General features: G+C 40.4%; 1 pseudogene; it reads right to left on the bottom strand.

The window, feature by feature from the left end:
- Positions 1–9,082: 9,082 nt before the first annotated feature.
- Positions 9,083–11,479, bottom strand: LOC139919851 (insulin-like growth factor 2 pseudogene; annotated as a pseudogene).
- Between the last annotated feature and the right edge of the window lie 346 nt (positions 11,480–11,825).

Raw genomic sequence — 11,825 nt, 5'->3', positions numbered from 1 at the left:
GTAAAGGCTTGAGCCAGCCGAAAAGGAAAATATCCATGGTCCGTCAATCCCTTGACCAATATCCTACCAACAGATTTCCATTCTTCCTCTTGCCATTTTGTGGATAGTGATGGCACCCTCACATCTGCACCCTCTGCTGCACAGTCTAAAAATTCTGTCCAGAAGGCAGCATATACATCCCTGGACACACCATCAGCATCTGCCCCCCTTTCATCAATGAAGCTGTATTTCACAGAGTAGCTCATCATTGCTTCATCCTTGAATTGGGTAATCAGTTCATCTAAGAGATTCACTCTGTGAAGTGTCACTGTTACATGCAAAAGTTCATAGGTAGGACTTGGTGGGCCAGCAGCAGGCACTATCTCAGAATGAATAGGAGTTGAGGTGTAGGCGTTAGTGTTTACTTCTGCCTCTTCTATTGGGAGGATAGGCTCGTGTAAGATTGTATCATCAAGATCACCTAAAAATGGTCCACCTGGCAAAGGATCAAAAATGAACTCTGATGTATTACACAGAGATGTAAGATCAATAAACTCAACAGCAGTAGAGACAAAAGCTGACATCTGGGTAGTACTTTGCTCATCATCTTCCACAGTGTGTGTCTGCTGTTCACTGACTTGTGTTTTCTGTTCTTCTGCTCATCATCTTCTGTTGTGTGTTTCTGTTGTCTATGGTCTGTTGTGTTTTTCTGTTGCTCATCTGACCTTGCTGCGTCTGTCTGTTTATCAGCTCCTTCCACCATTTCTGTGAACACTTCATCTCCATTGGTCAGACTCTCTGTGAACAAGTAAAATCTTAATACCCCCAATTTATGTGTCTCATAGAGCTCTCCCACACTAACACCCTCATCAAGGTATGCTTCCTGAAAGTCAACAATGTCGTGACTGAACTCTTCCCACTTTCCCTTTCTCGATTTCTCATTGGGGAAAAATAGCTTTTTAGTATGTGACAGAATCTCTGTTTTTGTGGCATTCTTGGAAATATCAAGAACTCTGGTTCCTCCACCACTGCGTTTTCTCACTTGTCTCTTGTCATCTATCCACCCTAATTCTATTTTTCTTGTCATCTTCAAGGCCCTTTTATTATTTCTTTGATGCATCTTTGTTGGCTGCATAGAATGCTCCTCCTCAAAATCTTGATCTTTGTCTTTGTTGCTTGTTGTGCCCATCTTTCTTCTAAGTTTTTCAAATAAGGACAGTCTTTTAGAATCATCTCCGCCTCTTCTCTGTTTTTCCATACAGAAACGTCTTGTAGCAATCCTATCACCATATGCTGGAATGTAAGCAGCCATAGTGGCATCATCTATTTCTCCAACTACCGAGCTGTCAATCTGTAATGAAAACAGAACAATACATTAAGACATAATATTGGTTATCTTAAGTCTAAGAGAGGGCTCGGCTTAAAATATACTGTACCTATATTATATCCAAAACTACTTATTTCTGTGCTGAAATTGTGCTAAAATCCAGGACAACCAATTATAAATGCCCAATCCAGATGATAAAAGAATGGACTATATGAGTGAAAAGAGCATTTGTAGCAGGCAATGCACGGCTATGATATAAACATCAGCAAATTATTTCTTCTGCTAAGCTTATAATACAACAGTACCTTGAAAAAGTACTTAATCCTGTTCACTTCATTTTTTATTTTACTGTCTTGCAATTGTTTTAACATGCAATCAGATGGGATTTATTGTCATTTCAACCCCAAGTACTCCATATCATCAAAGTGTAAACTAGACATGTGGGTTAAGAATTTCAATGACAGAAATGTTTGCAATACTATAATATTCACCCCCCAGTTTCATATGGGGTATATTGGCTCACTGGAACATGTTGCTTCATCATTAATGCTTCACTTACACTTAATCAACAGGTTGTAATTAATTAAACCTTCTGGATAGTCTTTTCATTTTACATCATGCCCAAGCTGTTCTAGTTTTCTTCACTTGCTTTGTCTCATTTCTCCCATGGGAATGAAAAGGAGCTAAAACAATTTAAAAGTAAATTAAAAATAAAAATACTGTCCAAAAATCTCTTTATAACCATAACAATGAAGTCTGAGTGGCATATAGTAATGCTGAAAATACAGTATATTTAACAGTGAAATAATGTAGTTCACATCAAAGTAAGGCAGGGGGCTGAATACCTTTGTATAGTCCTCTTTAATTATATAACCATTTACATCAATTCCAAGAAAAGCACTTCTCCCATATATTACTGCTATTATGTAGTCCTTAATATTGCTATTCCTTATTGATTCCTTACTTCAGCCCCCAACCAAGGCCTGTGCTGGCCTCTCCATCCTTCCTCATTTATGTCAGAACCTGTACTTGCTACAACTCTCTGTAACACTGGTACACTGGATGTTTGCGGTATAGACTGTAACCCCATGTAAATAAAATTCTGCTACTCTGACACAAATTGATTTTGAATGTATAAATGTTACATTGTATCGCTGTTAGTTTAGCATGGTATATACTGTATGTCTTGTTCTACCTGTTCTTATACCATGTACATCATCTGTGTGAGCATGTAATGTATTGTGAGCTTAGTTACTGCTTCAATAAAACCAAACCTTTTCTGATAAATAAAATTTGATAAATTTGTACATTTGTTGTAGGCTACATTTATTGTATTGGCAAAAAAGTTTATTCTCATACTAAGTCTTACTTTGATGGTATAGAGTACTGCATGTAGATATGACACTGTGAATCTCAAATAATAGAATTTCAAAACAATATCATATCACAACAAAATATAAAGCAGTGAATGTGAGGGAGCAATATTTTATTTTTGTATTTATTCATTATTTCAATCATAACAAGTCAGCACTATGACTGGATGTATAAAGGTGATGTCACTGCAGGTTCCACTCTAACCACTGTTACTTGTCTATCTATGGTAGAGACCATAATATAGAGTGAATTTACAATCAGTCATACCTATCAACATTATCTTGTCAAATGGGAGGGTGGACGTCTAGGATGCATTGTTGGGAGGGGGAGGGGTGCTTGACATAAAAAAAAAAATTGGAACCACTGACACTAGATGCGATAGAGCTAAAATGTAAAGATACTTGTAAAATCTACTGAGATTCAGTGAAATGTAAAACTATGTAGTTGAGGCTTTGAAAATAATTTAAAAAAAATATTAATATAGTGCAGGAATGAATGTGCTGTGACTTACGCGATCCTGCTGCATTTTCTGAATATTCTCCTCAGGAATACCTTGGTTCTGAAGAAATGTCCACAGACCATCATCTTGTGGGAGGGGGGGATTTGAGGATGTAGCCATAGCTGGCCCTGTACGAATGTAGGAAAAAGGCAGAATCTAAATCTTTGTTGCACCAACAAATATAAACAAATTTAAGATGGACATCTGTACCTTCAAATATAAAGTGCAATTGCTTTAAAAATCTCAAAACTGTATTCACACATTTTTTTTTTAATGTAAACAACAATAAAGGCCAAGAGTGTGATGACATTACCAATTGATATAAAATATATAATTATGTTTAAAAATGGATGTTTCATGTATTGACTGTATATGCACTGTATCTATAATCATTTGGAAGTCAAACTGTCTTAAGCATTTGAATGTGCTCATTTAAATCACCTGTAACAATAACGTTACTCAAATAGTAGAGAAGACTAGACTCAACAATGCAATAAGACTACCTCAGGATGACATCGGACAGTACAGGCTAAAAACATAATGAGGTCAGTAGTGTTGAGACATAGGTCTACTCATTTACCTATGATTCACAGCACAACAGAAAGCTAGTTTCTGAAAAATATTACTTGCTTTAGAAAGCTTCAAAAAGCTAACTTTGTTTCCAAATTATTAGAGGCATCAAGTACACTGGCTATGTGAATATAAAAATTTACCCCTATTTAAATATATACTGCACATCATGACTTATACAGTATTTATATGACATTTACATGTGCACGGACGTTTCAGGCAGAGTCTTTCTTCAGTGTGTTTCAGGTCAAAAAAATCACATATAGAACCCCGCGCAGGTATACTGTACTGTAAATCCATGCTGGAGCTGGTAATGAATACGGTATCCTGATAGCAATACACAGTGAAGAAAAAATATCAACAAATACAAGAATAAGACACACAAATGTATAATGACAAACCAAAGGAGAGGGCACCCATAAGGAAACCACAGCAACGTAACTTATATTCAACATTATTATTACGTGCAGCACGCTGAACAAGGGGTCTACGCGAAATGTCCGTGAAAAATGTAACTTAATCATCACTAGTCATGGTGTGTAGGCTTTGCAACATAGCCACTGATACTGGCAAAGTTCTGAATATTTGTTTACGTGCTCCATGTTAAATGAGTAGCCTACTGTAGGCTACTTCTCTACAGTGCTACCTATATGCATTTCGGGTAGTCTGACAGCATACAGCAAATAGCTCAGTTTACTTGTGCCAAGCCAACAAATTGAAAGGAAGGTGGTTAAGATTCCTGCTAAAAATCCCACAAAGGCTAGCTAGATTATCGTGCCTAGCGAGTGAGACAGCTTGCTGTCACTGCCAATGCTCATTTCGGTTGCTCTCTTCTGTTACATGTGGTCAAGCGAACAGTTAGCTGGCGTAATTTGGCATGTAACATGTAACTAATACCTTTAGATACCTTACCTGTATTGACCCCGTACTTGAAATCATATAGCACCGTTGGAGGGTCAGGCTGATTAGCAGCAGCAACCGTAGGCTACTCCATGCAGGTGAGAGCTTCTCGCAGGATTTTGAGGTATCTCGTTAATTCAGAAAAACAGAGCAGAATTTTTTTTTTCCATGAAAACTTTTCTCAGAATTCTGAGATAATTATCTCTTTAATTCAGAAAAACAGAGCAGAATTTTTTTTTTCCATGAAAACTTTTCTCAGAATTCTGAGATAATTATCTCGTTAATTCAGAAAAACAGAGCAGAATTTTTTTTTTCCATGAAAACTTTTCTCAGAATTCTGAGATAATTATCTCGTTAATTCAGAAAAACAGGGCAATTTTTTTTTTCTCAAGTGAATGCAATACGCTTCCGTACCTATAGGGCAACTAAACTATAAGATCCTAACTTTTCCTGAATTATTTAGGTAATTTCAATCGAAGCTTTTGCATCAACTCTCAGCAGCAAAGACGTGGATAAATCAGAGCCTACTGTTGAGAAGTCCTGCTGGTTGGGCTGGCTTTCCTGATCCCACCAAGCTCGGAGAGGCGAACTCAGCGTGGTCGGGTTGCCTAGCAACGGCAGGCGATGGAGTAGAACTGGGTCTCTGATGATTCCTCCACGGGAGGGCAGCGCAACTGGCTTTCAGCTGTCGACAACGGCCTCAGGATGTAGAACACTTTGGCGATGTTGCACAAGAGTGTTTTGGCTGCAGTTGGTCGAAGGAGTTGCAGCTTCTGACTTCTCTAACTTTGTTGAATAAGACTAAATGATCTCGTTCTTAAATAGCTTTGAAAATAATCTTCGCTGGCCGGGCATTGATAACTTCCTAACTATTAGAAGCAAGGTTCAAACTTCTTGCACGCGATTCTTAATTAAGGCAATTTGGAGAACAACGTCTCTAACTACAGGTTCAAACTTTAAGTTTTCAGCTAAAGTCGAATTGCAGCTAAAATTGTTGGTCTTGGTTTCAGCGTGGATTTCTTGGCGTGAATCTTGGCAAGGGCGAACGCTGAACCACTAAAAACCAGGGAACATGAAGTTTTATAGCTCTTCAACTCTTCAGGTGTGGTTTGCCATGTAAAAAGATACTTCGCGCGGTTTTTGCGGTTACGCCTTGTTTACTAACTAATTCCTTTGTTTGAAAGGGTTCCACCCCGAATCAAGGATCTTTCTCCACGAAAGATGCAGGAGAAATTGTATTTCTCTATTTTATTTTATGTCCTGTTACTATGTGGTCTAACAAAGATTTCTTTTAAGATAGTACGCCGGTATTTTACATATTCCACCAATTACTGTTGTCAATCGATAGATATAATAAAACCTGTGAACCTACATTTATTGATCAGGACATCAAATAAAACCTTCATGGTCTACTCTTTGGCTATAAGCTACAGTCTTCACCAAGTTAGCTCTGATATTTAACTTGTGTTCCTAACTGCGTGACTAATGTAAAAAGACAATTTAACCATTTAATACAATCAAACTTGGTCGATATTATACTGGCATATCGTAGCTATAAATGACCACACAGTGGCAGTGTGGTACCATGCAAATGAGAGAGAGTGCTCCCCTGGGAATCACTGTGATACAATTGCAATTATTTCCTCAAATAAGGTAGACAACATTGTGTATACATACAACTTACTACTGATTAAACAACTTCAACATATATATAGTTAACACATTTAGCATATACTTCAACCTACATAATAAACTCATTAAAGACATTTTGGGAAGTATAGGGTTGAAAGTAGGTTTAAAGAAGAATGTGGAGAGTGGGCATATTTATGGCTGTCCTGTTGTAAAGGGGGAGAGTGGGTGAAGCCCTGGAGAGGGTAAAGAAACAGTTCTTGGTTCTTCAGTGATGACACGGTGTGTATTCCAGTCTCTTACAGTTGTGACTGTCCCTTTTAATTCCTCAGAACAGTCTTGCACTTCAGATAAAGAAAGGAGGAATATTCTCCATTTCCATGTGTGTATGTGTGTGGTTCATTAAGTGTTCCTGGGTCTGTCTCACACTGATGGGCTGGTAGATAACTAGGGCTGGGTATCGCCATTGATTTCCTGAATCGATTCGATTCCGATTCACAAGTTCCCGATTCGATTCGATTTCTGATTCGATTCGATTCAATATCGATTCGGTTAGGGATATTTCAGTTACAATATCAATTTTGCTTGGATATGAAAGAGATTCTCAGAGAACTAATGCTGTAAATTGTACAAGGAATCCTCTAACCTGGTGCATTATTAAAAATATTAATGTTTACATTAAGAATTGACCCCAAAGCAGTTACATTAATGTACTTTTTATTTAACATGACCAACACACTACAGCAGTCAACACAATATAGTGTAAGCAGGGGGTTCCCCAAATTTTTGAGTAGCCAGCCAGATGGGAAAAGTAGCCGGCTAAGGGATGTTTGCGATGGCAAGATACATTTTTCCGGTGATGCATTTTTACCGAATTAATAAACAAACCTTAAATATGTTTATGAAAGCATGACTTAAAATAACATAAACATTTTTATTACAGGATCAATGCTCAATTGAAAAATAAACTGATTATGTTTTTTAATTGTGAATGTTTAATGTACTTTCTTCAGTCAGTGCAGAAGAAATAAGTAGTCTAAAACAAAAATATTATTACAAATAGTAATAAATATAATACCAAAGTGCATATTATAGTCTTCTCAGAGCAAGACTGGATCTCTCTCCTGAGTACTACTGCACTCACAGAACTGAGATCCAATAATGATGGAAACATAAATCAGTTTAAATAATGATTTTACATGGTCATGGTAATGAAGCCCCTAAAATGATCTCCTCAGCTAAGGCCTTGTATTTAGCGTTATACAGTAGTTTCAGCTGTAACACTTCAGTTGAGTCCGTCGTTACCATGGCAACCGTTCGCTGCGCGTTGCGCAGAAGCTCGGCAGAGATCGCTATTATTTTGAAACATCTAAAAAAACGCACAACTCCCCTTGCAATTTCACGCACAGTTCAGTTATTAAGGAGAGTGACAACCGCATTCTATAACCAAACTCACTACCTGAAAAATTCAGGTACTGATACTGAATTTGAGAGCGGATTCGGTTAGTCCGTGTAGTGTGAACCAGAACGGGACTGGACAGCTGGTTGTTACGTGACGTTAAGGCTCAACACTCGTTATGTTACGTAACATTATCATCCTTAATTTGAAAGAGACGGAGGTAAGTGTTGTGAGATATTCTCAATTTTTCGATCCAGTCTGTTTCCTCAACATTGCGGTTGTTCCAGTTCTGCGGCCTTCAGCCCAAATGTTGCTGTTAAAAGTATGAAGTTCCTGCGATGGAAAAAGAGAATATGACGCCGCTGTCAATGGCGGTTTATTAAGATCGTATGGATAAACTGACGCCTCTGGTTACTGGTGTTACTGGTGTTAAATAAACTGAAAATACAGGCGATGGTAGCCGCCATATTGGTCTGAAGTAAACGTTACTATGGTTACAGACATTATTTCCAGCCATCGTGAGATCGGAGGAGTGGAGTGACTCCTGTTACCCGTACAGACAGTCTGAGTCTAGTTATTTTACTTCAGTCTGCTCCAGTATGTAGGCTAACAGACATGCGCAGTCACTCTCATTCAAAAATTCTGTTGTCACTACCAAATTCTGGTAGTGTGAACATTTAGTGACATTCAGTTATAAAAGCAGCCGGCCAGACAGATGTGAGTAGATGGCTAAATAGCCGGCAGCCGGTGCTAGCAAGTTGTGCAACTCTACAGACTCTACAGGCATATATATATTGACTGTGTCAATTCGACACCTTTACAGCCTAGAGGTGGGAGGCCATTTATGCTGACACAAAGGGCCACAGAAAGGTTGTGGGGTTTCTGCAAATTGTGTCCTGTGTCTCGCTACACCCATATCCTTTATTTTCCTTTTTTTTTTTAAAGTCACACTTTCCTTAAAACGGAAAGTTTTAATATTCATTCAAAGAAAAAAAAACGTGCTTTTCAACCTCTTCTTTGAGTCCATTCCCAAAGCTAGCACCATGACATTTTTTTAAGCTACACGTTCATTGTTCATAAAAAAAATAGTGCCTTTTTTTTCTTTATTTTGACATAATCCGTGGCAATGTGCAATTTTGCAGACTCTTTTCTGCTTTTTGTTTGTGATTAAAAGGTGCTGGAACAGGAATCAAATTTTACAAAATAATTGGCAATGGGCATTAGAGAGGGGCAGGGGGTCAAGAAGTAGTAGATGAGAGCAGGGGGAGGGATTGGTGGGCTTGGACAGGGCAGGGGAGGTCAAAGAGGACTGCCACAGAAATGACGTCAGAGACAAAGCTATAATCCCCTTGTCTTTTTTTCTCTCCCTCCAAACTCTTGTCTGTGCAAAGGGCTGGCGGCGGGCTCATTTGTGGCTGACGTAGTTGTCCGTGGGGAGCAGGACGGGAGGCAGCTTGCTGGGCAGGCTGATCAGGGGCCTGCGGAAGTCCGCCTGCTCCTGGGCCTGCCTCCAGTACTTTCTGGCCTTCAGGATGGCAGGGACACCCCTCCAGAGCTGCTGGGCCGCCTTCCTCTGCCACACCTCGTATTTGGAATACTTCATGGTCACATGCTGCTTCCTTGGGACTTCCTGTTTTAGTGCGGGCATCACGGGTATGACCTGTAGAGAGGTGGCCGACACGTCCCTTTCAGACTTGGCGGGTTTGGCGCAGTACTGATCCAGCAGGTTGAGGTCACAGCTACGGAAACAACACTCCTCCACGATCCCACAGTTGTGGGAGTGCCGATTGTTAGTCCTGCTGGTTGGCCTACTGAAATAGAAGCCTCTGTCTTCACTGACAAACTGCAGCGCATCCACCAGCTCTCCCCCACACAGCGTCTCTGCCGAGGCCATTTCAACAACGTAGAGTGTCAGGGCCAGTGCAAACAGCAGCGCACGACTGAACAAAGACATCTTCTTGACCTCGTGTTCTTCAACCAGAAAGTCTCACTCTCAGAGCTTTGATCATGTTAGTGCCGCTGTCCGTAGTCATGCAGACTTGTAGGTCTTCCCTGAGGTTCCAGGAGGCCAATGAATCTTTCAGCCCCTGGGCGATTATTTCACCGGTGTGGTCACTGGGGAAGTTAGATGTTTGGAGGCAGACACTTTGCAGAGTCCAATCATTGTCAACAAAATGCGCTGTCAAACTCATGTAGGGCTGCATGGTTCGGCTGGACCATAGGTCTGTCGTAGTGGAGTAAAACAACATTCTCCAGCTGCTTTGCGATTTTTCCACGTGTACTGTTGTATAGATGGGGCAGGGCTACTTCAGCAAAATACTTTCGGCTTGGTAGCTCGTATCTGGGGTCGATATTCAGCATCTGGATGAACCCAGGCTTTTCCACTGTGTATATGGGCACCATATCTTTGCCGATATGAAACGCCACCTCATCTGTAATGTCTTTACACCGGGGAACCTTCTTGTCGTATGGGATGCTACAGGAAAATAATGCCGCTAAAGTTACCTGCTTTTTAGCAGGCGTTTGGGGGCTGCCACTAGCTTGTGCATCTCGCAGTGCCACACACTTCTCCCACCCTGCTACGTGCCTCTGTCGGAGATGCTGGAATAAATTCGTCGTGCTGCTGCCTTTAGTTGCCACAGACTTTCGACAAACTTTACAACGGACAGTGGTTTGCTCGATGTCGGACGTTGCAAATCTGAACCACTTCCAAATGACCGAGGAGACACTGCCTTTTTTTAGAAACGAGCTCCTCACTTGTAGAAGCGTGTGCTGCCATCTTGATACTGTTTGTGTCTGAGGGGAAACCTCGGTGGGCGTATCAACTGCGGAAGCTCAGGGAAGCGACGAGGCTTGATTGAATAATAATAATAATAATAATAGCTAATTACATTTATATAGTGCTTTTCTAAGTACTCAAAGCGCTTCACAAATCGGGGGGGGGGGGGGGGGGGGACTCATCTCATCCACCACCGATGTGTAGCACCCACCTGGGTGATGCACAGCAGCCAGTTTGCGCCAGAACGCTCAACAGAACGATTGACAGAGCGATCCGTGCCGTATATGTTAAAATGAATCTCGATTTTCATTTTTACACATCGTCCTAAACCATAAATTGGAATTAATCGATAAAATTGACTAATCGCCCAGCCCTATCAACAAGTTCAGAATAAATCTCCTTACCTGATTAAGCATGAGTAAAACCACAGAGCCACAGGCTGCCTGTCTGGTGATGTGTGGCATGAACTTGACTTTCTGTAAGAAACACAAGATAACGCTCAACATACAATAAACATGAGTGGAGCACGAATCACAAATGTAGAGTTTAGTCTATGATCTAGTGAACCTATCTATCTTTAACTAAGTTAACTTGCCTAACGTTAACCCATGGATGTGTTAGTTGACTGTAACGTTTTGCTAACATTATTACCAGCATAGCTTAGCTCAACTTTATCTAGACTGAATCACTTCACATCGGATGTAAGATTTATATAAATGAAACCAATGTTATATGGAGCAACATCAAGAATGCTACACTGTTCTTGAATAAACGATAGGGTCATACCTGGATCAGTTAGCCCATAACTCGAACTATGGTTTCTCCGAAGAGCTAACACAGTAGAGTGCGGCAGGCGGCGGCAGCAGCAGCGGAGCGACCAGACCCAAAGCAGGCTGCCGGCGCTACAGTCTTGCCTGTTAAAACTAACTGTCAGCGGACTTGTAGGTTGAGTTTACTGTCATCTAGCTTGATGGCTACAGCTAGCAGCCTCCGCTAACCGCCAGCTAGCCGTGTAGTTGTCAACCTCCTTGGTCAACACCGGAAGAGGTGAATGCGCTTCGAGTGTTTCCTGTGGCCTAGAGGTGAACTGATTGGTTGAAATGAGCAAATACGTGTTGTAATTGGTAATGTGGGCGTTAGCCGAGGGATATCTTCAAATCTGATTGGCTGGAGTAGACTCAGTGGAAAAAAACAGCTATTTGTGGATCAGTTTGCCCTTCTTGTTGGTAGGATTGTCTCAAATATCCACAAATAATTGCAAGCGATTCCACAAAAGCGTAAGTGATTCCACAAATGCCAGGTGATGCTTACATGTAAAAAACATATTTGTGAACCAATTATTTTGTTTGTAAGATATCAAAAATATTTG

Source organism: Centroberyx gerrardi, chromosome 20 (assembly GCF_048128805.1).
Source record: "Centroberyx gerrardi isolate f3 chromosome 20, fCenGer3.hap1.cur.20231027, whole genome shotgun sequence".
NCBI classification, from domain to species: Eukaryota; Metazoa; Chordata; class Actinopteri; order Beryciformes; family Berycidae; genus Centroberyx; species Centroberyx gerrardi.
Note: the sequence above shows the minus strand (reverse complement) of the source record. Positions and strands in the feature narration are given on the sequence as shown.